Raw genomic sequence first — 6,322 nt, forward strand, 5'->3', positions numbered from 1 at the left:
TTACCACCTTGTCCAAATCGCTGATGAAGATGTTGAACAGTGCGGGCCTGAGGACCGAGCCCTGCGGAACCCCACTGCCCATGTCCTTCCAGGCTGAGAAGGACCCATCCACTACCACCCTCTGGGTGTGGCCCTCCAGCCAGTTGGCGACCCAATTGACTCTTTGGAGTTTATATGGGAGACAATAAGGGATGTGATGGAAGTATACAGAACATTTAGCATACTGAAGATGATACAAATACTTCTAACAAGAAAAAATAAACTTTTAATTACACTGAAAGGCAACTCTCAAAACTGAAGTGAAGCTTTTTTAGCATAGGGCACAGTTTATCTTTGGGAGAAGAATATATCAAGCCAAGGATTTAGGATTCAAAAAAGTATTAGACACAGGTTTATCATCATGCTCACTAAAGATAAATAGGTAGGGTATGTTTAGTTTCATGCTTCAGAAGTTAAGCTAGTCTTTACTTGGGAGGGCTTAAGTAGTAACTTTCTCTGGTAGTACAATGGACTATGCCAGCTGCACATTGGGATGGAAGGTAGCTTGTTAGGTACCATGGGTTTATTGCTATATTTGCAATAAATAATATGCTTGGAGGGTGAAGTTAAAAGGAGAAAGCCTAGCTCAAGTCACTTGCATGCTGGTTAGGGGGAAGAACAGACCCCCACTGGGCAGTGGAAGCTTCTGATTTGATTGGTACCTATCAGAGCCTTTCTCGAGGAAGGTCAGATGTTAGAGGATTGTTTGGTGGCCTTTTTTTGCTATCAGCAACTTTCCTGTTGCTAAGTTACATTTCACTTGGCAGTTTTCACCTTTTTTTCCTCTCGCCTGATATAGGAATGTGCTACAAGTCTATAAGCAATGCAATAACACCTGGTTGTTCCATGATTGTTTGCTATCATGTTTGTTTTACAGTCCTCTTAGTATTTTTAGTTTGTTAATGCTAAGGAACATCAACTGGGTAGGCCACTTATAGTAGTGTGGCAATCTATACGTGCCTGCTTCAACACTGAAGACACTGTAGTTGTCCTCCTATGTACTTAATGTTCACATTGTTATTCTGAATTAGGATTGCATTGAAGGCGTTTCCTTAGGCAGCCTGCAAAGCAGTTGAGCAAGCAAAGAGTCAAAACATCAAGAAACTGGTTATTTATACTGACAGCAAGTGCACTATTATTGGTAAGTTAATAACTTTGACTCTGCTGTTAATGAAATTCATAACAGCACATAACATCACTTGGTCAGCCTTCAATAACTGGGTCTGGAGGAGGAGGGTAGAGAACAGAAAATGGGTAGCTCATTGTAGTTTCCAGTTACTGTATGGGGAAGAAACTGAGCATGCACTGTACACTGGTCAAAATGTATCCACTTGTCTGTATCAAACTTTGGATTAGGCATTGTATGTAGTTGGGCAACTGAATGAAATGAGTGAAAGAAATACTTAAAATATCAGCACTGAAGATCTCTAGAGGAAGCTTTTGAGAAGCATAGGATGCAGAATACAGCAGTACGATACCATTAATTAGCATACAAAATGGCATAGGAATGTAGGCCTTGGTGCTGTATCTGCAAAATGACTGTCAGAATTAATTAACGGAGGGGAGGAGAGAGGTTGACCTGCTGCACAAAAAACCTGGAATATTTCAAGGCTTTTTGCTTTTCTTTAAGAATTTAAAGTCTGGATTTTCCTGGTTTAAGGTAGGTTTGTGGGAAAAAGCAAGTTCTTCACCTTCATCTAATGGGTTAGTATACTGAATGGTTTGGCCTTCTATAAATAATACATGGTGGGTGCTTGCAGGCATTAAAAAACAAAACAAAAAAGCCCCGGTGCTTTTCTTTAAACTCAGTGCATCCCCATGCCGAGTCTAGCACACGCCCAGAAAAGGTAGCGCCTTAGTTGGATCCAGTTCATGTAACGTCTGTATAGATCGGGCACTTTAGTGGATCTTTTTTGGCAAAAAAAAAAGCCAAAATAATTTAATAGCTGATTGAATCAGCTATTGGATAAAAGAGCCAAATACCCTGCTGAAGTGCCTGATCTATACTTTGACTGAGCTTTGCCACCTCTGTAACATGTTGTTTCTTCCGATAAAGCACATTTTTTTTTAACGTCTGCAAGCAGCTAACGTGATTAGTAAGCTGTCAGTGAGAATAAATTCTCCTTTCTGCCCTTCCTTCAGTCTGTTATACAGTCACTATATAGCAGGGGTGTGCAAAATATGGCCAGTGGGCCAGATTCAACCCACCAGGTGATTCCATCCAGCCTGCGGGCCCCCTTCATAAGCCCTGGCTCTGGGCTGCCCCTCTGCAAGCCAGGCACCCCTGTACCCCAGCCTGGCCTGACCTCCCCAGCCTGGAGCCAGGGGGCGCCAGACACAAGAAACCCCTGAATGCCAGAGGTTTTTGCTTGGCTGCCCCGTGGCTGTTCCCAGTCTCCCTGCCTCAAGCATGGGAATACAGGTATGGCCCCACTGGGCCAGGGATTCCTGTTGGGGGAAAGAGGGCAGGAGTGCAGGTTGCTGCATGCTATGGGGCCAGGCTTGGCTGGCCCAGCAGGCTGCAGCATTGTAGGAGCCACATGTTACAGGCTGGGTGGGGTTGGCCCTGTATGCTGCTACCACATGCAGATCCAGGAACTTGAACACTCCAGGGACTCTGTAACCTGCTCCCCGCAACACACATATGCACCCATACCCTCCTACACACCCCGCTCCCCACAATACCCCCAAACATACCCATAGCCTCCCACATACCCCCTACATCAGGGCTGGGCAAGTATTTCAGGCAGAGGGCTGCCTACTGAGTTTTGTCAAGCCATTGTGGGCTGCATGACAGGCAGCCAGGGCAGATAAATACTAATTTTCTAAATTTTTTAGGTGCCCCCCGGGCCAGGTAGAATGGCCTGGCAGGCTGCGGGCCACATTTTTCCCGCCCCTGCCCTACATACACAGCTTTGCTCCCTGCACGTGATATAGAAGAGTAACACTGTATTTTGAGCTAGATACACTATGCAGACGCACACAAATCAGGACAAATATATATATTTAAATAAACTTAAAATAAGTTATTGTCAATGTCTGGGTTTTGGTTTATTTATTTTTTTAGTACATGATTTGTTTGTTTTTTCCAGTTTCAAGATGGCAAACTCCATCCCAAAAGGAGTACTTCTGGGGAAAGGGGAGGGGCTTCCAGTGGCAAAGATCAGGTGCTGGGGTGGGACTCCTGATCTCAAGATGATGACCAGGGGATGGGGATACCCTTGCAGCCCTCTAGCTGAGATAACTGCCTGCTCCTGCTATGTAGTCATGACTTGAATTTCTAATATAAGCAGCAAGCAGTAAAACTTTTAGATCTCTTACGTATCTTAGTTGTGGGAGGAAATAGCCACGAGATCTGAATTCATTCTTTGTAGGTAGCTGAGTGCTTTGTTACCTGGGAACACGGCCTGCTGAGAATTCTTGATCTGAAACCGATATGTATAGTTTTTGTGAGTTCCTTCCCCTTCTTTCTCTGTGACAACTAGGTTTTTGTAACCTTTCCAGTTATGCTGGATGTATGTTCTCCTACTATATGGCTTCTCTGTGTTAAAGTGAACACACAGCCCTGTGTGCCAGCTCTTTCCCTCTCTAAATAAAACAAGTTAATAATGATGAAGTTAGAGCTACACACTGTATGTGTATACAAACAAACAGATCTTTCCATTTCAGCTTATTACATTTCACTTGGTAAACTAGCACTCACCCACTGAAACTGCAGAAAAGTGGGCATCAATATTAGTCAAGAGGAACTTTTCCATACATCTGGGTGTAGTGAATACAGTTCTGGAAAAAGAGAACTCTGGAAGACTGGAGAATCCAATCCTACTTCAGATTACCACCAATTACCTTGCCTGAAGATTTTGGACAATAAAAATTTGCAGGGATTTGGAGCTTGGTCCTTTGGCAAAAAAGAAATTGGAAGTAGGATCAGTCTGGAGGTGACAGCAGAAAGGCCAGTGAATTTAGTGTAAATACTAAGCATGTCAGAGAATAGTGATTCTAATAGCCACTGGCAAAAAAAAATTATTTTTCTAGGTAGTAATGCATATAATATTGGCTTGGTTCATGCTGGATGTTTTTAAAAGAATACTTAGCTAGGTTACTGTTAAAAATGAAAGTACTACAGTTTCAACCCTACAATGGGATGTAACTTTTTTTCCCATAGGTGTGACAAGTTGGGTTGACAACTGGAAAAGTAATGCCTGAAGAACAAGCACAGGAAGAAGTGTAATAAACAAAGGGGACTTTGAAACGCTTCATAAGCTTACAGAGGGCATGGAAATCAAGTGAGTAAGTGCCAATTTGTTCTGCGTATCCTATCACAGTTACAATGCTCTTCCATCTAAAGTACTTTTTTCCCTTGTTGCTCTAATGATGTAATTGGACTGTGAAAGGTTTTTCTTCTGCATTAGCAGAACTGAAGTATCCTAACTTGGTAGGATATAAACCTATGAAAACTAGAATTAGGCAGTTTGGGTGAGATTTTCCAAGAAAACTGCAACCATGAATATCCTTGTCTTTAAAATAATCACTTAAATACCATTTAAGAAGTGCTGTCTTCAACTTTGAGGTGAGAGAAGCACAATGGCAGGAGGCACTATGGGAACCTGCATTAGATCCCATTGCAACACATTGCTGTTACAGGGAGCCTGATTCCAGGTTTTCCCTGCACCAGCAGTTTTCTCTTCCTACACTCCCCTGGCAAGTTCCTAATAGGGGACCACCTCACAGCTCGGATCAGCTGAGGGTTGCTCAGGAACACGGGCACATCTTGAAAGGTTCCTGTGTGCTCCAGAAGCCAGACACTGCCCACACATTCAATTAAAGACATGACAGGAACCATCCATAAAGTCATTATGTATTTTGTGTAATAATTTTATGATGCATTCTTGGTTTTATTACATCATCACTTGATTGAATGTGTGGCCAGGTCACTACTGAAGACGTGATTAACTGGTTTATCATGTCTTAAGTGTAATGTGTCAGGGGCCTCAGAGACCAGTTTCATAATTCCCCGACACAGTTATGTAATAATTACCTGTAGAAATCATGGAAACTTTCCTTTGAGCATCGCCCTTAAAATTGCAGTAGTTTGAATGGAATAGGATTTCTTCCTGGCTCTGCCACAGAATTTCAGTATGATGCTGGGCAAGCCGTTTGAGGCCAAGGTTTTCACATGAGTGAATCTGTGGCAGGATCAGTTTCTAGGTGTCTGACTGGACATAATGCTTTTGCAGATTTCTTTCTGGCTAAGCCTTTCTAGCTAAAAGCAAAGCCAGTTGGAGTTGTATTTTGAACGCTCAGTTCTGTTTTCTGAAAAGAACATCTCCATCTGTAATTCAGCATACAAAGGCCAAAATTGTCAATTTGTCCTAGTTCCACACCTGAACAAAAGGCAGCTAATGCAGTATATTCCTGTTCCCACAGATTCTGTTTTTCCCAACTGAATTATGCAAATAACTGGAAGGAATGGGGCATGGCAGGGAACAGAAGCCATTCCCACCTCTGGTTAAAAGGGACATTGCATTGAAAGTTGCTTTACATATTTTGGGTTTTTTTGTTTTTGTCAGTACTTTGATAATGGTCCCTAAAATAGGCTATCTTATGTATGTCTAAAACTACCCACAAAGAAAAGAAACGGAAGTATGAGCTTTTTGTACATAATCACTTTAAGCAACAGCAAAGTATCTAGTATCTGCCATTATTGCAGCAGCAGCATAGTGGTGGGAATCAACACAATCTACGATATGCTTCCTCTTCCTTCCAGAGGCGATTCATGTACCTATTTCACATAAAGGCACCATTTTTAAAAGAAAGGCAGTTTATCTTCCAAAACAAAATTAAAATAGGGGCTCTTAACTGCTCAGCCCTGAGGTACCATGACACAAGATGCTACAGAAGACCCTTAGATTAGATCATAAACTTCTATTCTTAGTTCTTACTTCCCAGTCTGTAGATGCTGAATTAAGCCTCTCTTTTTTGTGTCAAAATCATAATTTCTAGCAGATGAACCAAAACCAAAGTCTAAAATAAACCAACAATGTCCCTCAATATAGACACCCATTAAAAAAAAAAGTCAGTTGATTCTATAAGGTTTCCGAGTTGTTTGTTTATGGAGTTCCATTACCTGATCAGAAAGGCAGTAACTCCTATTTTCAGTGCTGTCTTGGCCAGCCAGGAAGTTAAAGGCTTGATTTTTATGGCTGCTGAACACTGCTTGGGCTCCTACCAAAACTGAATATGCACTGAAAAATTAGTGCAGTCCCTGAATAAAGCACGCTTC

At 42.1% G+C, this 6,322-nt stretch overlaps 1 long non-coding RNA gene across 1 annotated transcript in view; it reads left to right on the forward strand.

Annotated features, from left to right (window-relative positions):
* Positions 1-4,406, forward strand: part of LOC109311683 — a 6,306-nt gene extending 1,900 nt beyond the window's left edge. The window contains exons 2-3 of the long non-coding RNA XR_002101576.1: positions 1,096-1,180; positions 4,205-4,406. This is a non-coding gene — a long non-coding RNA (uncharacterized LOC109311683). The remainder of the gene's footprint in view (positions 1-1,095; positions 1,181-4,204) is intronic.
* The last annotated feature ends 1,916 nt before the right edge of the window (positions 4,407-6,322 follow it).

The sequence above is a fragment of the Crocodylus porosus genome, unplaced genomic scaffold, assembly GCF_001723895.1.
Source record: "Crocodylus porosus isolate Cpor-Errol unplaced genomic scaffold, CroPor_comp1, whole genome shotgun sequence".
NCBI classification, from domain to species: Eukaryota; Metazoa; Chordata; order Crocodylia; family Crocodylidae; genus Crocodylus; species Crocodylus porosus.